This window comes from Astyanax mexicanus, chromosome 15 (genome assembly GCF_023375975.1).
Source record: "Astyanax mexicanus isolate ESR-SI-001 chromosome 15, AstMex3_surface, whole genome shotgun sequence".
NCBI lineage: Eukaryota > Metazoa > Chordata > Actinopteri > Characiformes > Acestrorhamphidae > Astyanax > Astyanax mexicanus.
The window spans coordinates 34315001-34342867 of record NC_064422.1 but is presented as its reverse complement, the minus strand read 5'-3'; the positions used below and the strand labels follow the sequence as shown (position 1 = coordinate 34342867).

The window sequence follows — 27867 nt, the reverse complement described above, 5'->3', positions numbered from 1 at the left end:
TCCATTAAATATTAGATTTTCTTTCTGCTCTTTTCCACTGTTTGTTTAAAATGTTTTTTTTTTTTTTGTTTTTGTTTTTTGTTTAGATCATTTTTATTTGCTGGGGTGTGGTGTATGGTGTGTCCATGCCAGCTTATTTTTAAACTACACCTTGTTATACATAAAGACACACAATAGAAATATATTTGTACATCATAAATATATATATATATTTTTTTGTTCCGCTATATTTTTCCTGTATTACATAGCATTAGCATTAAACGTATAAGAAATAGACCCACTATTTTGTTCCTCTTTTCTATCCAGAGGTGCTGAAAAGACAAATGATCCTTCTTCATTGCAATTCACAGGGACTCCATACCAGCAGCAGGACTGCACAAGAACACCGGGGATTTGAGTGTGGTTATTGGCTGAGGCTAACCTAATCATCTCTAATTGGTAGGGTGATTCTCATTTATAGTGACTGACAGCATCGATCCGTCTCAAAGGTAAGCCATCAGGCCTAATAAATAAAGGAACAAGAACAAGTAGTCACATACCAAATGAGCAGAACAACTGCAATGAGACAGAATGTAAGAACAAGACCTCGCGAAGAAGACGAGCGAGCGCTCGCTCCTAAAACAGGCTGCCGGGTATCGATGTGTGTGATATTAAATTTAAAAATCTGGAGACCCTAAATAATTTAGCTGTGAAAGATCACAGAGCATTTGATCCAGTCGCTGTATCAAAACTACATTAAACTGAGTAAAACTGTGACAGAACGGCAAAAATAACCTTGCGCCTTATCAGAGTCTCGGGGTGTGGAGAATTCTGGTGGAGGCTGCTGGTGTCTGCACGTAGCTCCTTTGTAGAGGATTTCAGTAAGGCTTTCGCTCAGTGTGATCTTACAAGCTGCTCGATTCATACGGAGTGTGCAATTTTTATTGCAAAAAGAAAATCCAAATGATGAAAGCATTTCAGCACTTCAGATCAGAGACATGGCGAAGTCTTTTCAGAGGGGATCAAATCCAGTCATGAAGCAAAACCAAAACAAAGCAACAACGAAGCACAACAGGCAGATCTCTCAGTTCGGGAATAGAAAATATTCAGTCGTTCCCTTAAAACGGAGCAGACGTCTCTAGATCTTCTGCTAAGCTGTAGCCCGCCGTCCACGTGTGCACGCGGACGCATTTAGCCCGACTCTGGAGGGCCGGCGGGGCTCAAAAAAGGCTCGGGGCAAAATACATGACCAGAGTAGCTACTGGTGTTTCTCACGATTAAACCTCTGCCACGCTATCGCTGAGCCTTGGGGATCTTTTAGTGGAGGATTGCCTCAGGTAACAGTGTTTTGTCTGTACAGATTAACCAGTGCAACACCTCTCATCCCGTTCTTCCCGGCAGCATTGTGACTCAGAGTCCGAGGAGAATTCCGGCCCCGGCCGCGCTCCTCGCTGAGAGAATCACCGGGTCAGAGCTTGGGGCTCCGGGAGCACCTGACCTCTCCTCCCTCCTCCAGGGAACGCCACGTTTCCCAACAGCCGTGGTAGGCAAACATGCCGGCCTTACACTCAACAATCAGCAGCGTGGACCAGGTTTTACTTGCTGACATAGGTGAGAGGCTAGAGGTGTGTGGGAGTGTGCAAAGACCACACTGCAAATGAAGGACAACTAGTGCTTACTGAAACACTGCCACTCTTTACACTGGGGGAAGAAACAAACAAACAAAAAAAAAAACAGGCCTCCTTTAGATGAATTGGATCATGGAAAGGTTGAAATGATATGTATGCTATTTTTTGGAAAAAGGAAATGTGGCTTAAAATATGACATTTACTGTGTTTATCATGTTATTTATTATGTGTCTACTATATTTGTCTAGCAATTTCATGGTCTAGTAAGATGTAGACCACATATTTGAAGAGGAATACCATAAGAATATAATGTGGCCAAACTGAACCTCTTGAACCTACACACCGAATGTCATGTTAGCTGCATTAGACAAGGCCATGAGTGGCTAAAAGGCACGACAACACTGGCCTGTAGCCAGCATAGTAATAGAATAGTACCAATGCTGGTCAATGTCAGTAGCTAGCATGCTAAAACCCTGCTAGTGATGTTGGACAAGGCTGATAGCCAACAATGCTAACGTCACAGTAGGGACGATGGATGAGGATGGCAGTTGACATGCTAACACTGTAGTAGTGATGTTAAAAAAGGCTGGTAGTCTGCATGCTAACAGAGTGGTAACTATGAGTAACTAAGTTGGACAAGGCTGGTAGTAAGCAAGGTAATGACTTAGTAGTGATGCTGGACAAGGCTGGTAGCCAGCATGTTAATAATGCCTTGGTAGTGATGGTGGGCAAGGCCTGTAGCCAGCATAGTAACGGAATAGTACCAATGTTGTATGAGCTTGGTAGCTGACATGCTAAGACAAAGTAGCTGTCGGCGTGTTTTAACATCGTAGTAGTGATGTTCGAGAAAAGGCCCTAGTAGCAGGCGTGCTAACACAGTGGTAACTATGTTGCACAAGGCTGATGGCAAGCAGAGTAATGCCTTGGTATTGATATTGGACCAGGCTGATAGCCGGCACACTAATGCTGTGGTGGTGATGTTGGACAAGGCCGGTAGCCAGCATGATAATAATGCCTAGGTAGTGATGTTGGGCAATGCCGGTAGCCAGCGTGCCAACACAGTGGTAATGATGTTGGGCAAGGCTGGTAGCCAGTATGCTAATGTTGCAGTAGACAGTGTAGCATTGCTGATCTGACATGTTTTCGATATGGACATTGACACACGTGTGTTGGAAGCAGGGAAAGCACTAAATCTGCAGTGCAGAGGATGGGAGGTGTTTAGGGCGCTAGAACCAGGATTTAAAAACACTGAACATGTTTCTTTTAGAAGAAGAGCCAGCCTTTTCACTGCAATGTGCATCTGAGCAAAAGCTGAAAAATACACCATACCTTCATTTGACATTGCTAAAATATTATGCAAGAACTGCCTTTATTAAACCTCATATTTTCCTTGAGGTTCGTTCTTATATCTGATCTGCCCACAGATAACTGCGTCATAGAAGAAAGCAGCCTGACTTCTGCTTAATCACAATTAATTCACCACCAGGTGTTTATCACCTGCAGGCCCAAATGTGCGCTGCTCAATTGGCTTTGAAAAGATAAGGGTAATTTGTCATGGGGCAGGATATGTAATTTCAAGGTATACTAAATTATACAAATATTAAGATAGGATGAAATTTGCCAGTAAATTACTGTGTGTATGAATGCAGTTGCCTGGAAGCCTTGTCCTTTAATAAAATACTGGGCTTTTCTGACTTTTTTTTTTTTTTAAACAAATGATCAAAATGATGGGATTCTTTAAAAGTCAGAGGAATGCTACAATCATAAACGTTTGGCGTGAGACATGCAACTTTGTATAAAACAAAATATAATTTTTCAGACTGTAAAGAGTTTAAGCAAAAAAACACATATCCACATGTACAGCGCTGGAAAAAAAAATATGAGACCACTTAAAAATTATGAGTTTCTTTGATTATATCAAATTGAAAACCTCTCATCAAGAGGAAGGTGGATGATCAAAAGCCATCAAACCAAGCTGAACTGCTTGAAATTGCACCAAGATTGGCATAAAGGTATCCAAAAGCAGTGTGTAGGACTGGAGGAGGAGAACATGCCAAGATGCATGAAAACTGTGATTAAAAACCGTGGGTCATTCCACTAAATATTGATTTATGATTTTTTTTCTGTTATTTTAGCCATTTCTCATTTTCTGCAAATAAATGCTCTAAATGACAATATTTTTATTTGGAATTTGGGAGAAATGTTCTTCGTATTTTATAGAATAAGACAAAAAAAATTATTTTACTCAAACATAAACCTATAAATAGCAACATCAGAGAATCTGATTCAGAAACTGAAGTGGTCTCTTAATTTTTTTATTTTTTCCAGAGCTGTATATCACAAGATACCATGGACAAAATAACCAATAAACTCTGAATAACACTATCAGTTAGCACATTCAACACGTTGTAGACATTAACAATACATAATACAACTTTTGTAATGTTGCAATATAAATGTGTTTATTACCCAGCCTTCCACTTTAAGACGTACTATTAAAGCTAATTAACTACCACTAAAAGTTTCATACAAAAACTCTCTTATATCAGAATATAAGACACTTTCTTGGTAATTACAGGAACAGTCACCAACACTTTCTCTTTCCTTCAGGGAGAAGTCTTTTAAAGCCTGATAATTATCCCCACATACAGAATTCCACACTGTTCCACTGCACAGCAACTGTCTTCTGCACAGCAATTCTCCCAGCACACCTCCTACACCTTCACCACACACACCACAGTGAAGGAATTTCCCTCTCCTTCTTCTTTCTCTACCTCTTTCTACATCTATCTATCTATCTCTCAAGCATCACACTCTATCACTTCCCTCTATGGAGCTAAGAATCTGTAAAAGCCGGGAAGACAAGCTCAGCCACGGAGATTTCTACAGCTAATCAGTCAAATTAGCATGAGAATACTCACTGAAGGGAGAAAGGGCCAGGCAGAGCGTGGCGAGTAACTGTGTCCGATCAACCTGCATCAGAGGAGGGAGGGGGGAGAGGGAGAAAGAGAGAAAGAGAGAGAGAACAGCCAGCTGTGAAACCATGTAACCATAGTCAGGAGTTGGGAGGGAGAAAAATGTCAACATGTACAAAAACCAGTCACCAAAAGACTCTGTGCATCAGCGGAAAGGAGGAGAAGATATATTTCTATCTTTCTCCCATTTTCTCCCTAGAATTTAGCTAGGCCAATTGTCACTGCTACTCAGCTCTATATCCCCAATCACAGGTGGAGCTACAACACAAAGGGGGTAAAGACTAGCACATGTGAAGTCAGCCTCCAACTCTTTTTGAACATAGCTGAGTAGCATCACAGCGTACTCGGAGGAAAGCTCAGCGACACGGTTCTGATACATCAGCTCACAGACACCTTGTGCTGATCGACATCACCCTAGGAGCGATGAGGGGAAAGAGCACCCACTCATCTACCCACCCAGCAAGAGCAAGGCCAATTGTGCTCTCTCAGGGCTCCAGCATCTGATGGCAAGCTGCATGACAAGGATTCGAACCAGAAATCTTTAGATCATGGTGGCAGTGCTTATCCCAATATTTGTTGCTTTCATGTCTACATTGAAGGTCACTCTTTTTAACTTGATCATCTACAACAACATAATCAAAATGGTAGCATTTTAAATTCAATTCCAAATATTATGCAGCTAATTGACCTTTTTATTTTAATGGAACCTATTTTACTTTCAAACTGATTGGTAAAAGATTTGGTCTGTAGAATAAAAACACAGGCAGAAAATGGAAGTGTGGAACAATTTAGGAACTATTGCTTTGTTTTAATCGATGCACATTGCATGTGTTATGAATTTATTGGGTATATATATTACAACATCCAACTTAACTCTAGACCTATTCACCTAGACTCTAGTATTCATTTTTTCAGCTCGACTGAGCATAATGTAGTTCTATAATTACAGGCTGTAGTTTTATTTGTTTCTTTGAATACTTTATTATACGTCTTTCAGTGTGTTCTTCAATAGAGCATCACAGTATTATTTAGGTGGTAAATCATTCTCAGCACAAAACAAAACAAAGAGAAAAATCCAAATCAGATCAAATACTCGACAAGGAGTGAATGAAGTTTGAGGGATATATATATATATATATATATATAAAATGAGGAGAACAGGTGAAATCATTACTCAGTCGATTGTGGTCTGGAAGAGGTGTCATGTGATCAGTCATGTGAGCTGCGGAGTAAGAGTCCAGGGCCTGATGGGAACTTCCTTGCGTGTCAGAGGTTGGAGTTCTGGCCATGTAGCAGTGTTAAAAATCTCTGTGGAATTAGCAATTTAATGATATATTTACTGTATTTACAGATATTGATTGTTCAGAATATCTAGGTAATGCTGGGCTACTTCTTAGTGACAACCAGAAAACATTTACAGCACACATCCTCATACAGGGGTTGGACAATGAAACTGAAACACCTGGTTTTAGACCACAATAATTTATTGTGCTGACGGACAGTTCTGGTGGAAACAGGAGAATTGAGGTGCACATTAAATTCTGCCGTGATTTGATCAGCCGTGGTTTTATGTTTTTTTGGATGCAATCTGGGTTATCACCCGAACATCCCTTTCAGACAGCTTCCTCTTACAGCGTCCACAGTTAATCCTGTTGGATGTGGTTGGTCCTTCTTGGTGGCGACATGCTGACATTACCCTGGATGCTGTGGCTCTTGATGCATCACAAAGACTGTCTTGCTGTCTTGGTCACAGATGCTTCAGCAAGACGTGCACCAACAATTTGTCCTCTTTTGAACTCTGGTATATCACCCATAATGTTGTGTGCATTGCAATATTTTGAGCAAAACTGTACTCTTACCCTGCTAATTGAACCTTCACACTCTACTCTTACTGGTGCAATGTGCAATTAATGAAGATTGACCACCAGGATGCTCCAATTTAGCCATGAAACCTCCCACACTAAAACGACAGGTGTTTCAGTTTCATTGTTCAACCGTTGTATATGGATTATTTTACAGTATTACAGTATTTTGCTGTATATAGTAAACACTGACATTACTGTCATCACAGCAAACAGCTATGCTAGAAAACAGCAAGAGCAATCTCTCGCTCTATTGTTCTCTACTTAAAGCGATGGCGGTGTGTCTTTTGTAGTTACATTAGTGCCTCATGGGAGCAGTTTCTGCTGGAGGTTTGGCTGGTGTAATCACTGCTTGTGACTGAATCTTGCCTTTTCCTTTCTGGCTGCTTGGTTGGCTCTCTGGTGTGGTGAGAATATATATATATATATATATATATATATATATATATATATATATATGTGTGTGTGTGTGTGTGTGTGTGTGCTGTGTTCCAGGCATATGCCTCTATTAATGCAGCTTCTGTCAGATCAGCTGCTCCTCCAGATCACTCCATCTCCGATCTCTCACTCCATGTCACAATCGCGAGCGGCTGCTCTTCATCACCAACACGAGCAATCTGGAGATCAACGCGCCACACACGCGCGCGCGTGTGTGTGTGAATCCCCACACACTCCTCGCTCGCTCTATTTCACCCTGCTTCCCATAGCTCTCTCTCTTTCTTTCCCCCTCTCTCTCTCTCTCTCTCTCTCTCTCTGTCTCTTTTTTTTTCCTACCATTGACAAAAGCAAAAGCCTGCGCCAAAAAACAATCCTACCCCAAAAAAGGCAACGAAATCCCCCTGGCCTTATCATACCTCTGCCTGGGCTCTCTGTTCTCTTTCTTTTTCTTTCTCTCTCTCTCTTTCTTTCTCTCTCCTTTTTTTCTCTCCATCAACCCCCCTGCAGCCTCCCTCTGCCTGTAAACGGCTTTGCTCCGAGCGGAGATTACCTTGACCAGGCTCTTCAGAGCAGCTTCAAAAGACCCACAGTATGCTACCAGGCTGGATTACACCCCCCACACACCCCCACCACCCCACGCCACCACCCCTGGGCGAGGAGGGGGAGGCACGGTGGGATAGTGGCTTGGAAAACGTTCACTGAATTCTGGGAGGAAGAGAAACATACACACACACATATATTCAAACACACACACAGGGGATGCTGCGGAGGTGTGACACACAAACACCTACCACGAGCGGGACAACAAACAAACAAACAAAAAAAAAAACGGAGCTTTTCCGATCGCAGCATATCAGTGTCCGCACACATCGCCGCGGATTCAGGATTACAGCACAACTCAAGAGGCTCGGAGGGACACCGAGTGCTGCTATATTTAAAGCATGCTGAACTCTGCCAGTAAGTCAGCTCTGATATGAGTGTGCTAATATTTATATATTTATATATTTATATATATATATATTTTTTTCCCTTTATCTGCTGACATACAACACAACACACAGTTTAGTTTTGTGGGACTGTATGTCACATAAGCGGAGTCACTTATGAACTATGTCATATGACTATGAACATTCCCTAGGCCTGTCACGATAACAAATGACAAAATATTCAGGACGATATATGTCCCAGAAATTACTGCGATAATCCATAATTTTGTCCTTTTATAGAGCCACTATAGAAAATGCTTTTTTTTCCTGCTCCTAATACTAATACTATTACACCATTTTACAGTGAAACTAACTTTTTATTATTAAGAACAGACATTAGTTAATCTAAAAATTAATCTAAAAATATTTTAATATCCTAAACAAATAAAGTACAACCAACCTGGGACTCTGACAAAACTGCAGGTTCTGAGAAAACTGCACTAAATATCTAAATACTATTTTTTTTTTTAATAAAGTAACAACAAATAGATTAAAGTAACATTTAATTTTTCTGATCATATATGTATATGCTATAAAACACAAATTAGCTCAAAAACACACCTGTCCATATGATCAAAGACACAGATGGCGCAGCAGGCCAGAGCTCTTGTTATAAATATATTTAATATATTTAAATATATTTAATGTAACAATATTCATATTCAATACTCTGCTTAGAAAATTGGGCTGGATGTTTGTGCTTTAAATGAGATCTCAGCTTCGATTCAACCAGAGCCGTGAAATGCAGCTTTAAAACAGGACTGGACTACTCTAAACCTTCTAAAGCTGTTTAGTTCTGAGAAATGATCGCGATTAAAAAAGTATTGTTAGATTTGAGTTGATAGCGTAGTTAATGCGACAGGCCTAATATTCCCGTTTTAATCTATAAACTATTTTATGTGTGTAATGTAAAAGTTAAAGCTGGCCAATATTAGGCTACAGATAACACAGGGTTGTGAGTTCCATAGCTTCATTCACTAATCTGCCACTGTTGGGACCTTAAAGGAGAAATGCAATGTGAAATGGACTTGGGTTGTAGTGAAACATGATAACAAGTACAAACTTTTGTCGAATAGCCCACCTCCATTCATCCCCAGCATTCTGAAATACAGCCCTTTTAGCTGATGCTCCCAACAGGTTTACAATGCAAGTGATAGGGGCATAGCGTTGCCAATACAAAGTAGCTTAAAAAAAAGCTTTTTATACACCATTAACAAGCTTAAAGAAGCTCCACACTTCATTAGTAGAATTACAAGGACCCTGACATTTAAAACAAGGCACTAAGTCTTTGAAAGTGCACAGGTATTTTATAATAATACACAGATTATACACACATAACCTTCAGGTAGTTCTCCATCTTGAAATTAATTAACAATAAGTCGACTGACAAGTACGTAAAAAATCGGTAGGGAAACCGGTGGAAAAATTAATTGTGTAGAAATTCACAAATTGTATCTGTTGCTGAAAATATCTGGTGATATATTCTATATGAGAATTAGCACTATACAACACATGGCAAAAACGTAGCTTAAAAGTTTTTACTACTCAGTGACTTGTCACTTGACTTAATTTCAAGATGGTGGCACCCAGGGAACTACCTCAAGGTACTATGCGTAAAAACTGTGTTTTTTTTTTTAATAAAGTATTTGTATTCCTTATTATCTATCTATCTATCTATCTATCTATCTATCTATCTATCTATCTATCTATCTATCTATCTATCTATCTATCTATCTATCTATCTATCTATCTATCTATCTATCTATCTATCTATCTATCTATCTATCACTGACCCCCTTTTGTGCATCTCAAGAGGCAAGATAAACAACATAAAAAAAATAAAATAAAAATAAACAAGACACATTTAAAATGGATACAGATTCAACCATTTAACAACCAATACACCTCCCAGTACAACCTGAAACACCATTAATCAACCATTATTTCTGAGCAATTTGAGTGAGTTTGCATATTCCATTCCACCCTGCAATCAGATTTCAGTCTGACTTGAGTTTAAGTGTAAATGCATGTGGTTAAATTAAAAACACTATACAGATAATAGTCAGATGAAGTCACCAGGTGTAAACAGGGACGCTGCGTTCTAATGAGAGCAAAATGATATCTGGGAAAAATACTGAACATTGAGAAGTGTTGCTTTGTTCATGCTTTTCTATAGTCACTGGTTTCTACAGTAGAACACAGAACACATGAGCAGAGCACTGATAGGTCAATTATATTGTTTGAACACCAAAGGTCACAAACAACGTACCATATATGACACCAGCTGGGTCACTGTCATTCTTCACAATCCCAGCTCTGGACCTGCCACCTTTCAACTCAATTTCAACTCAATTCATATTAATAATGACACGGGAAGGCTCATCATTCTTCTTCAGGTATTGTAAGAATATTTAAATAATAACAGAGTATCAAAGTATCAAATAAACATCATTCTTTTGCATTTCTGAGTGTATGGTCATGCCATTACTCAACGATCAGCAGCGCAGATCAGTAGAGTTATGTATCGGCAAGAACTTGATAATACAATACATACCACGATACAGGGACTACAATTTGATAATTTGCAATATATAGCGATACTACAATCGAGGCAATATATGATTCAAGTTTTAGGATATAAAAGTTTAAGAGTCATCAACCTTGCAGCATGCAGCTTTATTTAGGGTGTATCAGTGTGTTTTTGCTATCGTAACAATAGGAAAAGTACACCTTGTAGGCATGTACTAATATTTTGTACTAATTTATCATGTGTGTTTTGGGCGTAATGTCAAATAAACCAATCAGTGCGTCACTTGGCGGTTTGCTATTTTAATGGGAAAAGTGATGTTATGTTGCACTGCTGCCTGTCCTTGTGTACGTGTATTGAGCATTGGTTGAGTATTGATTACAATAACCATCTGACTGTTGTCAGGGTTCAAATCAGTCAATGGTGCACCTGTGTTTTCCGTTGCCATTATAGCAATACACCACAGCCTTTGTTTTTAAATGACAAAGGCACAAGGCATGAAATTAGACTGTGGACAGGGTTTAAGATAACAATAAGCATCACAACACACATTGTGCAGAGTGTTAGATACAAATCTGGTAAAAAGATCTTTTTTTTTTATTTTAATCCAATCAGAACAGTGGGATCTAATGATGATACCGAGCATAAGACGATCTAATGAGTATAAGACTGCCATCTAGTGTCTGGAGTTTAAACACAACACTAAATAAACCACTGTCTGCCACCAATCTTTATATTTAAGGTTGTAACTAAAAATCAATATTGTGTGTTCATGGAAAATGATGTGTTATTGCAAAACAAAATATATATAAATACCTGTACTGATATACTAATACAGGTCTCTGCAGAATGCTTTCTTTTTTGTTTGAATGGTTTGAATCCATTTTTGATGCATGTCTTTCATGCTGTAAACTGGAGGCCAGCTACCTGGTTGGGTGCTCTCTCTCTCTCTCTCTCTCTCTCTCTCTCTCTCTCTCTCTGAGTATAGAGGTGTGACTGGCTGAACCGTGGGTGTTGTGGGCAAGTTCAGACATAGACACACACCCACACACACACACTACCCCCTGCTCCCTGAGCATGTCCAATTAGAGTAAGGTCGGCTCCGGCAGCAGTGTGCACGGCAGCCACTTATTCTGTTACCGTTGGGCGATCCGTCACGCTTGGCTCTGGCTTTCTTTATTTTATTCTTCCTCCCAAAGGGCAGTGGCTAACTCCATCACCGGGACAAATGACCCATCAGTGCCACCATTCATCAGCCACCAAGGAATCACTCGCCTCCACCCAGGCTCCTGCCCAGTCCTGCTACCCGCTCCCTGCCTTCGTCCAAAATGCCACCACCGAAACCACCGCCGCCACCGCTGCTGCTGCTGCTGCTGATACTGATACATGTCCCTCACACACACACACACACACACACACACAAAACACTCAAACTGAACACACACTTTCTGTGTGTGTGGTTTCTGTGTACGTGTTTGAGGAAGCCATAACAAGCAGATCACTCACTAATAGTAGTGTACTGTATTGTATCATAATTAATAAGATTGCTATACTTTAGAAAACAGTGAGATATTGTAATAACAGCAGCATTCTGTGTAATATTATGTACTGCTATTTAGTTACTGTGATGCTTTATTTTATGCTTTATTTTTTATTGTATATTTGTTTATGTTTAATGCATGCACGTAATATACTTCACTTCAGCATTACATTTAACTATATATATATATTTGTATTATTTTATTTCTGCATTAAATGGACTAATTTGTACATTATCTAACTTCTGTTTTTAGACAATTAGACAAAAGTTTATTATTTATTTATTTTTATTATTTTCTATATAATACTTTAACTTGATGTTAGACATGGGCATATGGGATATGGCAAAAATAGATCAGGATATATATATATATATATATTTTTTTTTTTTTTTACAATAAAAGAAAAGCATCTTAATGTTTGACATGTGGAAAAACTAAACAGCGATGGAAGATTCTTTAAAACTGCTATCCAAGCACTAAATGTTACTAAAATGTTTTTTTTTTGTGTGTTTTGTCATATTGTCAAAAATTGTAAAAAACAGAGATATTGTGATTTTTTTTTTTTTGTTAGGGCTATATCACCCACCCCTACCCACCCCTAACTCACCATGCCACTACTACAACTGCTTTAGAAATCTCCTACATGCAGATACATACACACACACGCACATATGACACAAATCCACACACCACATACATCCACATACACACACATATATATACACACACTACCCCAAAATAGATCCACCTCGCTGAGACATGTGGTAGATAATGTCTCCTCTGTACAGCTTTGGATTTGTTTGTTGATGTGCTTTTGAGTGGTTTTGTTTTTTTGTTTTTTTTTTTCAGCCGCTCCAAAGCCCACACCATGTTCACACCTCCAGCAGGAGCAAGGGGGGAGATCTTTATGTAAGTGATGAGGAACGGAGCAAATGAAATCAGTCTCATTTGGCTGGGAGCATAATGCATGTCCTGCTTAATGGAGAGGGCCGACTTTCCACTGCCGGCTGATGAGCTAGGTGGGAGCATTCTTATTAATTAAGACAGTCTAATTTCCATAAGTCAAAACAGCCAATGAGTGAAATAAATCGGCATGAGAAAAAAAAAAAAAGAAAAAAAAAGAAGAAGAAGAAGAAGGAGAAAACTGGGGAAGGAAAGCGAGAGACTAAGCCCTGACAGATGGTCTTTCATCATGAACGGCTTTATGAAGAAAAAAAAAAAAAGAAGCATGTTTACTGAGAAAGGAGCTAGCACTTTGTCTTCTCTTTTCCTTAATTCTGAGCAATTAAAATATTTTTCTTCAATACCACAAAAAAGCATATGGGGGCATTACTCATTTTGCGCTGTTTTGCCAATGTAGTTTCCATGGCAACCAAGCAACGTGGACTGGCAGCGAGGCGCAATCCTCCGACCGTTAAGACCGTTAGATAGAGAAACACCGGCGTAGCCTCGGGTACCTGGGACTCGAACTTTGACTTCCCTCATCTATATGTGGTCGGGGTTAAAGTACAGCCTCTATTTAACAACCATCCTTTCCCTAACGCGGAATACATTAAGCCCACCTGATGACGGGCTATTTTTACAACAACCTGAAATAAACCCTGAGATAAAACCATCCTGTTCTGGCAGGCCGTTAAAGGACCAGTAGAAAAAAAAAAAAAAAAAAAAAAACAGAAAAAGCAACAGTGCACCAGCACTGAGCAACATATGGCGGTACAGTCTCAGGCATCTGTTCTGTCTTTGGACGACTGTTTACGAGGTCAGCTGGGGTCGTCAACCTTTATAACATTTTTAAATCGCTTACACTAGGGATGCGCAGAGTATTTGGCAACTTATAAGCTTTGCTTAATGTACATTTTCTGTCAATAATGTCAAAAAATATATATATTTTTTGCTGTTTGGATGAATATGTAAAAAAAAAAAGTCCAAATCACTGTTTGCTAAACTGTAGGATAGGATTTCGGCTTTTGCTCATGAATATTCATACTTGCAAACATATCATGATTATAAAGACATTTTAACACCAATAACAGTCTTTGCAATGTCATAAGTTACTTTACAACATGTGTAATGCTTTGTTAAGTGCAGTTCAGCCACTGACCTAGTCTTAGAATCTCTGTAAAATGCAAAATCCACCGGAGATCCTACGTGAACCTTGTTATTTACATGCAGAGGAGGGTAGTCCAGGTCCAGAAAGTGATTTTTTTTACTTTTATCTAGTGTAAACTGAACTTTTCTAAAAATACACCTACATATCTCAATTGTACTTCGCTAATGGTGTTACATAAACAAATTCTAACCATTTGTTCCTTAGCTCTGATTTACAGGAGACAGAAGGGCTCCATACAGCCACAGGTCATTGTGAAGACACACACTTTGGACTGTCATCAAATCAGTGAGTAATACAGCTCAGAAAAATAAGCATTGTTAGTATCATGCTCCAGCCTAGACTAGGCTAGCTCATAGACAGTATGGGCAAGCTGCTGTGTCTGATAGCATCAGACATCAGTCAACTGAGGCTGACAACATTAAAGCATACATGTTTTAACCCATCTGTTAACACAGCTAAAATAAATATATTTGTTAATAAATTGCACTTTAATATATTTATGCTATTTAATTTATTCAAAGGTTAAGCAAAGTGGCAAAATCTATAACAGCATGTTTAGTATTTGGACTTCAGATATATAGCTCTGGGAAAAAAAATAGGAGAGCACTTCAGTTTCTGAATCAGTTCTCTGATATTGCTATTTATAGGTATATTTCTATGTTTGAGTAAAATGAACATTGTTGTTTTATTCTGGAAACTACAGACAACATTTCTCCCAAATTCCAAATAAAAATATTGTCATTTAGAGCATTTATTTGCTGAAAATGAGAAATGGTTGAAATAACAAAAAAGATGCAGAGCTTTCAGACCACAAATAACGCTAAGAAAACAAGTTTATATTCATAAAGAAGTTTTTAAGAGTTCAGAAATCAATATTTGGTGGAATAACCGTGTTTTTTAATCACAGATTTCATGCATCTTTCATGCACATTCCAACTAAATCAACAAGACACAAACCAGTATCTAAACACACTGTTGGTCTTTACAAAGACCCAGACAGTAGGCAAGACCCACAATAGTAAGTATGTCTGGCTCAGCAGACCCACCACTGCAAACAAATCCAGCTGCACAACACAGCAGCTCTTCAAGACCCCACACCTGCTGTTGTCAAGGTAAAACGTCAATGTAGAGAAATATATTGAACCGTCTCGCAACTTTTCCTATCTAGCTAGAGAATAATTCATGAAGAGGCGGTGGAATAAACTCAAGGCCGTGCTAATTCCGTCTGAGTTGAATAGTTCTGACCAGGCTGTTGGTCTTTCTGGCCATGGACTGGAGTATAAAGGAGAGAGATGGATGGGGTAAAAGTCATGAGATGTTAGCGGCAGAATCCCAGGCTTTGAACATTTTTGAGGGGCCTGAAGCACAGATTCAATAAAGTGGAAAATCTTAGACTTAACTAAAATCATGAAACCTACTGAAAAAGTATCAGCAGTGTAGCACAATATAACATTTAAATATATTAATTAGTGTATCTAAAGGTCCTATTTTAGCAATTTATAGTACATTGGTCAATTATGCATTGCGCAGATGTTGGTGTGTCTTTGGAAAAAATACTCCTTGTACAGCTAGAAATGTGAAAAGGTGTGTGCTTTTGGGCATAACATAAAATAAACCAATCAGTGTGTCTGATTTTGGAACATTCTTATTTGAACAGTGAGATGCGCTTCTGCATGGCTAAGACAGGATTAGGCAGCTGACTGTTGACTCTTGTCAGGGTTTTAATCAATCAGTGGCGCACCTGAACACACCTCACTTTATAGACCACCACGTCCATCGGAGTAAACATGTTCCTAAACTCAGACACTATTTTAACAGCAGGGATGCAAGGTCTGAAAATAGACTGTTGACAGGAAGTAACATAGCAATGAGCATACCAATGCATCTTGCGCAGAGTGCACGATAGAGCCCAATTGGTTCAACTTAATTGAACCCTTTCAGTGAATAAATATATTTTTGAAAATGTCTCCATTTTGGGAGAAATCAGTTTCATCATGTTTTATTTATGTATTTATTAGCAGAAACATTTTACATTGAAAATCTAAAACATGTTTTATTTTAATTTTTATATTTTCTTTATTCAAAACAATATTTTAACTTAATAAAAAAAAGATGTCTTCCAAAAGGAAAAAATAGCTAATATGTGTTTTTTTATTATTAAAATTATATTAAAACAGACTAACTCCCACACTAATATTATGGTGCTAATACAGGAAAATACAGATGTTCATGCAGACAAATTCATGCTACTAGAGGCCATGTGAGTAAATGAAGTTAGTTACCACCCACCCTAGACATTACCATCCATTGTTCATTTGCTCTTTAGCCGTGTATGAATGCATGTATGTTGTAGGCAAAATAAATGGGCTGTAATGAAATATATGTACATGCCTGTGGGAGGAAGGAAGGATAAGAAAATATTCAGATGAGCAGCCATACATTCTCACCGTACAGAAAATGTCATAGAATGGCCTCCGAACACAATTCCTGGTTCACACATTTCTCACATGTTAAATATGCTAAGGCACCAGCAGGCAACAATGCATTGTATTGCATGTGCATGCACTTACCTGACTCTAATTAGCCTACTCACATCCAGAGATGTACAGTAATTAAGTAAATGTACTTCACTTCTGTACTAAAATGCTGTATCTGTATCTAATGGAGTATTACTTTTACTCCTACTTCCACTTTCATAATAAGTGTAGTTTGGAGCTTAAAGAATTTCTTACTTTTTCTAGTCACTTTTTTTGATAGAGAGCTTGTACTTTTACTTAAGTCTGCTTCTCTAGTACTTTATACATGTCTGATCACATCATAAAATGACAATATACAAATAAACCTGTACAATATTTTAAATTACCTGCAAAAAAAAACATAGGACAGGACGATATGGCCAAAAATTAATACCACCAAAAAATCTTAATTCAACTGGTAAAATATATAATTATATCAATATGAACAAAATGTTCGATTAGAGTCCAGTCCTAGCAGTAAATATTTTTTGATTCTTCTTATTCATTCACCCTTACTTGTATTGGTAGAAGGGGTGGGAAATATCATAAGATCATAAAAATTCAGGATATATTGCAGTAGCAAATATATATATATATATATATATATATATATATATATATATATATATATATATATATATATATATATATTTAGTTTAGTATGAATGTAACAGTTTCATATGCTTAATAGGAACTAATATATATATATATATATATTTTTTTTTATATATATATATATATATATATACATTTGGTCTATGTTGTAAACAGTAACTTAACAAGATTCTACTTTTGTATAAGATAATAATAATGCCACAAAATAAAGTATTGTAATGACAAAACTAAAGTGCAGCATATTTAGTAATTATAAACTGCAAAATAACACAATTAAAATTAAATGCAATAAAATATTGCTACTAATCACAATATGGACTTTATTGTGTAATTATTAATATTTTTTTGTTTTCGATGTTATTGCATATGACATGGTATGGAACACTCCTATTTGGAACTCTGTGCATCATCCGGATATTTGTGTTGAATCTCAGCTACAGAATGGAGGTGGTATTGTTTGCTGATATCAGAGAGCATAACGCAGTCAGTTGTGCGATCGTGATGTATATACTGGGCACCATCATAACCAACAACCAAGTAAAATCTTCACCAGACTGGGATTCTGGGATTCGGGATTGCTCCCTCCTTCATCAGGCAAAGCTTCCAACATCAACCAAATCATATCAATCAGGCTGCTAGCTCGGAGGAGTCACGCCTTAAAAAGTGATGTGCCAATTCCAGGACTGTCAGACATGATTTATTAAAATATCACCCTGACAGAATTAACAAAGGGGGGATGGCACCGCCTCACTAGTTACAAGTTGTAAATAACATATGCACGGGGGACGCCAAGCACGGGTAGAAGACGACAAAACTCTTATAGATATTAATATTTTCTTTCCTTGTCATTGGTTATTTATTTGCTGTCGTTCCATCTGGCTTGCCCGCGGTATTGAGGCGATCCATCCTTCTGGCTTTACCTTGCTGAACAACACAGTGCTAGTTTTAGGCACATGAGAGAGACGGAGAGGTACAGGATCAGGGTTTGCCTGTGGTCATGTCTTTAGGGGTGTGTTTTTAGGGCTCTGTGAAATCCAAACCCAAATTCTTATATATTTTTTCTTACATTTATTCTATTTAATTTATTCAATTTATTTATTTTGTTTCCTTTTTCAGATTACGGAATTATTTTCTGTTTTTACAGGTTTTTTTCTTCATCCATCATCAACTACAGTTATACAAACAATGGGGAAATTGCACTGTACCGAAAACACTGTATTTTTAAAATACATTTTAAAAGTGCTAAAGTCTGATTAAGATGTTTTTAGAACTGCATCCAAACAAGTGAGTCTGACAGTTTGGATCGGATCACATTTTTCAGTGACAGTTTGAATCATTTTTCGGAGCAACAAAACAGAAAAAAGTAAAACATCTGAGACAGTACTTTTAATTTCTAGTTAAAAAGTATTCTCCTGTGTTTGTTTATTCATCGTGATTTTGACATTGATTGATGCATTTTTTTCACTTGTATTAGTGATTTTTTTTTTACTGTGACAAGATCTGTTTGTTCATTTGTATTAGTGACTTTTATTTTGACACTGTCTGATTAGTCATTATATATTTAGTTTGAGCTCTTGAAGTTTAATGTTAACAAACCATACTACTTTTATCCACATGGACAGTCTGTTCACTGGGCAGACAGCTGCTCAGTCTGTATGTTTTCACTGCAGCTCTGCATAAAGACTTCAGAGAATTCTTACTGTACAGTAACTGTGTCAGTAAAACTGAATTTTACAGAGTTATGGTTAAACTTTCGAGATTAATCTATGTTTTATGGGCATTCTGAACATCTGGATCACAATATGTATGTGGTTAATTCTATTATATGTGTTTTTAACTGTGTTTTTGCACTAACTTTGTGCTTTTCCATCTTTATATCTGGAATCTTTTTTAAGGTTTAATTCAGGGATTCTATTATTGATGCTTGCATTGTGGAACTCATTATTCCCAGGTTTTCTGAAATTTTAAGACTGGTAAACTCACTCAGATGATCAGCAAATATTTAAGGTAACAAAAGGCCACTGGCCAGACACAACCTATAACACTCAACACTATTCCTCTTTATATATCAGATTATATGAATAACAGAAGAATATTGTCTTTGCAATAAGTTAGGACAGGATAAGCTTTTTTGTGTAAACTGCATTCTTGATTACAAAATAGTCTATAGAAAGTATATATAGAAAGTTATTATAAAGCCACTAGCAATGTAATAAAGACTATCAATGAAAAAAACCTGAAACAAAGCCACAATAATCACGTTATAGTCTTTTGTACAATTATACAGACTTCAAAATAGTTAATTGTGAGAGACCATTACATGACTGAACCAGTAATTTGTATGTCTGTCTAACATCATTTTAATTTAATTTAATTTATTTTATTTTATATTTTAAATCACTAAGGGTATCCACCACACTGAATATTTAAACTAATTCAATGTTCACTGCTTTATTATGCATATATAATCATACTAACTGCATTATTTAGCTATTATATTATGACTATAATTATCTTGTTAGCATACATTTGCCATAAAATGACAATACTATTGTTTTTAGCATTTATTTCTGGAACAAAACAATGTATCATCCCCACAAAATAGTGACTTTTCAGACCCTGCAGTTTATTTACTGCTCTGACCTCCTGATGTGATGTAGTTCAGAGTCACGGCCAAAAGAACATCGATGCAAACATGTTAAGGTGGTCTTCCTTAATAATGCATCCCCTGTATCAGTTATCTCGGGTCAGTACAGCATCAGCAATCAAATTTACATTCAGAGAGCCAACAGATACAGTAAAACTCCACTAACAGACAACAAAAACAAGAACTCAGAGCCGAACACCTCCTACAGATTCAGTCACGGCCATATCGTAAGCACATTCTTAGTGATCCAGAAAGGTCGATTGAATTCTCTAAGTCCACCCCCATCACTCGTGATTTCATTGTAAGCACAAGGTCACACGCTTCACCCGCCCAATTCCTATTCACACCTTCTAAAGCCAGAGTAAAGATGAGGGAGGGGGAAAAAACACTATTTAAAGTTCTGATTCAAATTGAAAAGCACTCGGCTCCATATCCAAAATCCAATCCAATTGCAATTGTGTTGGGTAAATAAGGATGGATTGTTTGTCTGTTAGGAGGGTGTGCGGTGAGGATCCTCTGCTTAAATGTAAAGTGACAGATGTCCCATTCTCAGTGGTGGAGGATTACATCTCTCCTTAATGAGCCTGTGGAGAAAAGTCACCTGAATGAAGAGCAGATTGCAAAGGTTGGTCTGAAGGACAAGAGCTTGCAGAAGCGCATAAACGGCTACGTATTACCAAGTTTCAATTATGATAAATGACAGGGGAACTTGTAGCTGAAAGAAATTAGTCACAGTCACTTCTAAGACTTTGGCTGACCTGTTACTCTTTCTACAGGACTCAGAAAAAAACAGGGAGGCCAATTGTAAAAAAAAAAAAAAAAAAACAGAAATTAATCACTTTGCTGTGATTATTTACTATTAATTGCATTTTGTCTAGTCTTTTTTTGTGTTTTTTGGCGAGGGATGGGGGGCAATGTGTAGTGTGATGTTCATTGTGAACAGGCTAGAGTAAACCTTTTTAAATGGTATTATATCTCAGCGTGGCTTGAATGTTTTTTTTTTTACTGGAGTCTCTTAAAATGCTGAATAAGTTACACTTTTTGCTGTATCTAATCACAATTGTTCACATTTTTACTTATATTTTTAAAAGTAAGGAAAAAAAAAACAATAGTTGTGTAGAGTGGTACACATTGCAAACTTGAAAAATATTACTGTAATACCTCAAAGTAGCTTTTTTTATTATTTCTAATAATGAATATAATGAGGGTGAAGACTAGCACATGCCTCATCCGATACATGTGAAGTCAGCCACCACCTCTTTTCGACCTGCTGTTGATGCAGCATTGCCGAGTAGCATCACAGCACACTGCACTCGGATGAAAAGTGCAGCGACTCGGTTCTGATACATCAGCTCACAGATGCAGCCTTGTGCTGATCTACATCACCCTTTTGGAGTTATACTTTTACTTTTCTTTGCATGTTTTTTATCATTCGTTTCCACTCCTATGCACTATATTTTATACACACTACACCCCCAGGATTTAACAGACACAGAAATGGCAGAGTTGTTGTGTTTCAAAATATCTGTCTAAAGTTCAAGTCCTTCCTAACTTCTGTCAGTTATTGCTAATTGTTTTAATTGTTGTAATGCATGTTCCTTAGCATTTTATTTTTCATTTTGCTGCAGGTCTTTAACTTATGTTTTTGCTTTTACACATACTATATGTTTGGCTTTATATTAGGCAGAGCAATTAATGTGGACCTGTACTGTTATAAATAAGGAGAAAAAGAGGGGATTCTTGAATAATTAAAGCATGTTTGGATAAACAGAGCATATATAACAAAAAAAAACAAAAAGAACAAACTCATGCTTTTACTTATAATATAATACTTATAATAGACACAGAAATGGCAGAGTGTTGCAAATTATCTATTTAATTTTTTTTAGAAGTCCTTTTTAACTCTCATTCAGTTCTTATTGTTTTAATTGTTGTTATTTAGTTCATTTTATGTGTTTTTTTCTGCAGGTCTTTAACTTATTTTTTGCTATTAATCATACATATATATTTGGCTATATATCAAGCTAAGCAATTAATGTGGACCTGTACTGTTATAAATAAAGAGAAAAAGAGGGGATTCTTGAATAATTAAAGCATGTTTTTGATAAACAGAGCATTAAAAAAAAGAAATCCAAACTCATGCTTTTACTTTTCTTTGCGAGTTTTTGTCATTCGTTTCCATTTCCATGCACTATATATTATACACTACACCCCCAGGATTTAACAGGCATGGGAAAGGGCAGAGTGTTGCAAAATATCCTTCTAAAATTAAACATTTCAGCCAACCAATTTAACAAAAAAATATATTCATTTACTTCTTCTTCATCTGTGTTTGTCTTTGTTTACCTCTTCTCTTGTTTCCATTTCCATGCACTATATATTAAACACACTAAACCCCCAGGATTTAATAGACACAGAAATAGCAGATTGTTGCAAAAAATCTATCTAAAGTTAAAGTCCTTTCTAATTGCTGTCATTCATTACTAATTATTTCAATTGTTGTTCTTTAGTTCATGTCCCTTTTAAAAACATTTTATTTGGTTAGAGTTATTTTTTAAAAAATAGAAAAAGAGAGAATTCTTGAATAATTAAAGTATCTTTGGATAAACAGAGTATATATATATAAAAAAAAAAAAAAAAAAAAAAAAACAAGAAATCCAAACTCATGCTTTTACTTTCCTTTGCGAGTTTTTGTCATTCGTTTCCATTCCAATGCACTATATTTTATACACTACACCCCCAGGATTTAACAGGCATGGGAAAGGGCAGAGTGTTGCAAAATATCTGTCTAAAGTTCAGCATCAAGTTTCTTCTGCACCATCATTACACATCCGAAAAACCAGTGCTGAGTACCGGCATTTTTTTAGCAAGACTGCAAACTCAAAATCAATAAACTATGTTTCCATGCAATAACTTATTTTTGCTCACATATACTTTTTTCTTCACGTGTCCAGCTTTCGCATCTCAGCTTCTCGCGTCAAACTAAGGGATAAGTGATATAAAAATAAATAGATGCAGAGCGCGCGGGAGAATATGCTGCTCCTTGCCTGTTAAGCATAACAGTGGAGGCTTCTGGCACCTTAACAGGAGACTGGCACCTTAAATGAAACATGGTACAGAGGGATGAAGGGATAGAGAGAGGGCTAATGATCTGTCCCCATGTCAATATCTCTGGGTGCCAACCTGCCTCCCCTTGGGCAAGAGCCTGGACATCAAACCTGCAGCTGACGCACCACTTTTCCTGAGAAGCCTTGTCTGCACCCCGCGTCAATACATTGAACTTTTCTACCAACTGTGGACCTGCCGTCTGCAGCCTGATGAAATACTCCTCTACTTATTTAACACCTGCCCGAGATCCCGTAATTGCTTTATAGTAAGTGATAGCTTCAGCCTGTTTATTACAATACGCTGTGGCATCCGTGCTGCTCAATATACTTTCAAACACTGCACTGTAAAAACGCTCATTTACTGTCCAATAAACAGACAGCAAAAAATTAATCTAAACTCAAAGAGCTCTAAGGCTGTTTTTGGGTTTAAAAAGCATTTAATACAATATTAATACACATTCATTGGTAAAACTTCCTATGAATGCCTTATGAATGAATTTATAATGCATTTTATGACATGCACAATACCTTATAATGACTGTAATAAGCCTGTATAATAACTCATTAGTACTTACAGCGTCATTCATAACACATTATAAACTACAAGTGTAAGGGTTTATGAAGAAGGTGCTTATAATGCCTAATAATATCTGTTCATATGAACATTGTACACTGTAGTGTTGTAATGCACTATAACAGATAATTTGGTGTAATGCATTCAAATAGCTGCTATGATTTCTCAAATTAAGCTTTTATAAAAGTGTGTAACACATTATGAATAATTATATACAGTCATTACTGACTAAGTGAAATGTTTTCATATTCTTTGTATACGTGAAGTAAGTTTTATTATGCCTCACTGTAATGTCTTTGCCATCAATGGCTAACACTTTAGAATAAATTTAAATACTGCTGTCCTATGACTTTAGCTTTTTTTTTCTAATTTTATCCCATTTTCTCCCCAATTTATGTGGCCAATTAACCAACACCAGGAGGATAAAGACTAGCAAATGCCTCCTCCAATACATGTGAAGTCAGACTCCATCTCTTTCCAAACTGATGCTGATGCAGCATTACCAAGTAGCATCACAGCACACTCGGAGGAAAGCGCAATGACTGGGGTTTTTATACATCAGCTCACAGACGCCTTGTGCTGAGTGACATCATCCTTTGGAGTGATGTGGGGAGAGAGCGCCATCTACCCACCCAGAGAGAGCAAGGCCAGTTGTGCTCTCTTGGGGCTCCTACATGGCAAGCTACATGAACAGGATTCGAACCGGCAATCTCCCGATCATAGTGGAAGCCCTTAGCCCACTGGACCACAATTTTTTTAAGAAAATGTGAAAGTACACCTCATGATTGACCACCTTGACAACTGTGATGCGTAGGGGGTGTAGGGGGATCTATCATGATATGGGCTTGCACTGGCAGCAGGTTATTTGCACTGGTGGAAGGCAAAATGGTTTCATAGAAATATGAGCAAATACCAGCAAATCCTGAATGAAAATGTGCATTCACATGGCTTCTTTTAATCCACTGTGAACTACCTGTAAGGACAAACTGAAGCTTTTGCAAGGGCCCTTACAGTCCCCTGACTTACTGTCACTGAAAAAATAGAGGGGATAGACTTCTTAAACGAGATACGCATGCAACAACAAATATGCATCACAACAATTCAACCTACACAAACCTGAGAGACTTTTAGCTAGTAATAAAAAGTGTGTTTAAAAAGGTGGGGATTAGGGGTGGGCAATATTATATCGTATACAATATATCGTGACACAGAAATACCGTGATATTAAAAATCCATATCGTGATAATAGAGATGTTCTGTTTTAAAAGTAAGCTATTATTTACTGTGAAGCTTTAGGTGTATTTATTGTATAAATGTTTTAGTTTGCAGTTTATATGCATGCACTAAATATTCTGCAATATTTTTTGCTGCATTATATTATTTTATGCTATATTATTTATTTTGCCACATTATGTTTATATTGTTATACTATTATACTATATTACTGAAATTAATTAATTATTTTTCTGTTTTCCTATATCGCCAAGTATATCGTTATCGCAAAAATACCCTGAAATATCGTGATATTATTTTAGAGCCATATCGCCCACCCCTAGTGGGGATGTTGCTTTTTGTTAAGAGTGCTTAAATGTTCAAACAGGCCACATAGATGGTTTAGCTTTCTGTGTTATGAAATACAGAGTACCTGTATTTCATAACAAATACAGAAATACAGAGTACCTGTATATTTAGCTATAGAGCTAAAACAAAACAAAAATATCTGGCCAAAAATGCTAATTAAATATACTTCTCCTTACAAAAAGGTTTTAGTGATAAACATGTGATAAACAAAAAATAAGTGCAGCCAAGATAAGTGTCGAAAAACGAAAAACCTTAAACTAGTTTAAGATTAGTGATGGGCCGAATCACATTTTTTGAATATACAACGACCGAAAACAACACAAATACAGGGGATCTTTTAATTTCAAATGTTTAATTATTTAAAATAACTCTTTTTCAGTATTGTGTTTAAGGTCACATCATGTGGTGAGGCTGAAATAGACCAAACAGCTCATCTAGGAGACCAAAAAAAAAAAAAAAATAAATAAATATATATATATATATATATATATATATATATATATATATATATATATATATATATATTTCATTTAAAAGCATTCCAAAGCAGTATATTTAAAATATATATTTATTTATATTTACTTAGATTATCTTTGTGTGATATTTTATAATCTAAAAAAACAAGAACAAATACTTTTTCTTTTTTTCACGGTACGAATATAATAAACAATAGGGATGTATGACATGAACAAAACATATGATGTATGATAACACTGTTGAATCCCTGTATTGGTGTGGATCACAATTAATTAATATCCTCTGTCTGATATCAAACTGTCTTTGTTTTTTTTTAATGTAAGCAAAAAAATATGTATAAAGAAATCCGTATGGAGCAAATACTTTTTTATAGCACTGTATTTATTTATTTAAATTTTTTTTGTGTTTATACTAATGGAAAAGGAAATATATTTCTAATTATCACCCAGGTAAACACACATCCACACCGCTGCACTGTGTCAGCTAAACGGCAGAATCTATTACAGTGTCTGCCGGTACCCTGAGGTCCATTTCCAGCCGTAGGTGTCAAATAGCAAACAATTTATACTGACCCTCTTTAGCTGCTAGCACATAAGCAGTGGCCACTAGAAGTCCCGGGGGATAAGAGCAGTTCCTGAATTCTCCTGGTTAACTAAGCTACAGGCCCGCGTGCTTGTGAGCGGTCCGAGCAGCAGATACGGTCAGCAGCAGCAGCAGTAGCAGCAGCAGTGACGGTGGTGGAGAAAGGGGCCGCTGTGCCCACAGGGTGTGTGGGGGCCATCGATCCTGCTCTGCCATTAGATACAAAGATGTCAAGGTAGATTACTCTCATAGTGCTGCCGTTTGCAGGTCAAGTGTTTTGCTGGTCAACAATAATCAGAGAGACAGCGGGTGGTGGGATGATGGGGCTGTGTCTGCCTGATAAATAGCAGCAGCAGCAGCAGCAGCAGCGGCGGCGGCGGCTGGGCAGCTCACAGCACAGAGAGCCGGCGGCCGCAGGTTAATGACATACATGGTGCCAAAGCGCTAAATGATTTTGTGCTGAAAATGAGATAATGTCTGAGACAAGTCGAAATGGATGAAAGGACGGGCAGGAGGCTCAGACGTAATGGGTGACGACTAAAGCTGCAACTGAAAAACCAGCACACCTCTCTCTCTCGCTCTCTCTCTCTCTCTCTCTTTCCTGAAGCAGGAATCACTCACTTATATTTTACTTTCAGCTCTCCGGGTCGCAGCCTCCTTCATCACCCTGTCCAAATAATACAACAATAACACAGCGCATTCATCTTACAAACAGGGGAAGGTGTCACAGCTCACAGTCTGAGCAGATCCTTTTACCATTTCCACCATTTTCTGTTTTATTCAGTGATAAAAAATGCTAAATAATAATACAAACAGTGATTATAGGTTTATTTCAGTATTTGTATCTGTAAAAAAAGATATATTTGTGGCACAACTAATGGATTTTTAAAAATAATTGGTAATAATAACAACTCATTTACTCTTTAAATTTATATTAGTGTATTTTGTGCATACATTTTAGAAATGACACTACTACTACAAATTTTTTTAACACACTGTCTTGCAAAAAAGAATTTTTTTACCCAGATTTAACTGAGTAAATGATGTGGGGTTGATGCTGCAGTTGGTCTGCAGGTCTAGGTTCAGCAACAATATGTGCTGAAATATGACTACCTGAATATACTGAATATAGACCAGGTTATTCCATCAATAGGATCAATAGTAAAGCATAATTTTTTTCATGTTTCTAAAGCTTTAGATCAGATCTGTCATCACCTTGCAGGCAATTGTAAGAGCTTTGAATTTGATACGAGCAGCAACTGGTAGCCAATGGAGCTCAATGAGCAGCAGGTGACATGTGCCTGTTTTGGCTGGATGAAGACCAGTAGTCCATTTAAGTTTAACAAATTTTTAAAACACTACATAATAGTGTAATATAATAATATATAATAAAAAAGAAAAAAAGAAAAAGAAAAAAAGGCCAAAATTAAAACAAAATAGCATACCAAATATTGCAAAAAGATGTTTACGCAATGATTACGTAAAAAAAATATATATAAATTGCTAAAGCCAAAGGAAAGCGCAGCATCTCGGTTCCCATACATCAGCAAACAGACACCTTGTGCTAAGCAATCTTAAAGAGCGCCATCTATTCACATAGAGAGAGCAAAGCCAATTGTGCCCTCTCGGGGCTCCAGCAGTTGATGGCAAGCTGCATAACCAGGATTCAAACCAGCAATCTCCACTAACTGACAAAAAAAAAACAAAAAAACTTTTACATGT

The 27867-nt window shown here is 37.2% G+C and overlaps 1 protein-coding gene across 9 annotated transcripts in view; it reads right to left on the bottom strand.

Annotated features, from left to right (window-relative positions):
* The window catches only part of rbfox3a (RNA binding fox-1 homolog 3a), a 726874-nt gene that overhangs the window by 522359 nt on the left and 176648 nt on the right, over positions 1-27867 (bottom strand). For all 9 annotated transcript variants that reach the window (XM_049465004.1, XM_049465002.1, XM_022669041.2 and 6 more), the window contains exon 3: positions 4529-4580. The gene's annotated coding sequence lies outside the window, so the exon portion shown is untranslated. The remainder of the gene's footprint in view (positions 1-4528; positions 4581-27867) is intronic.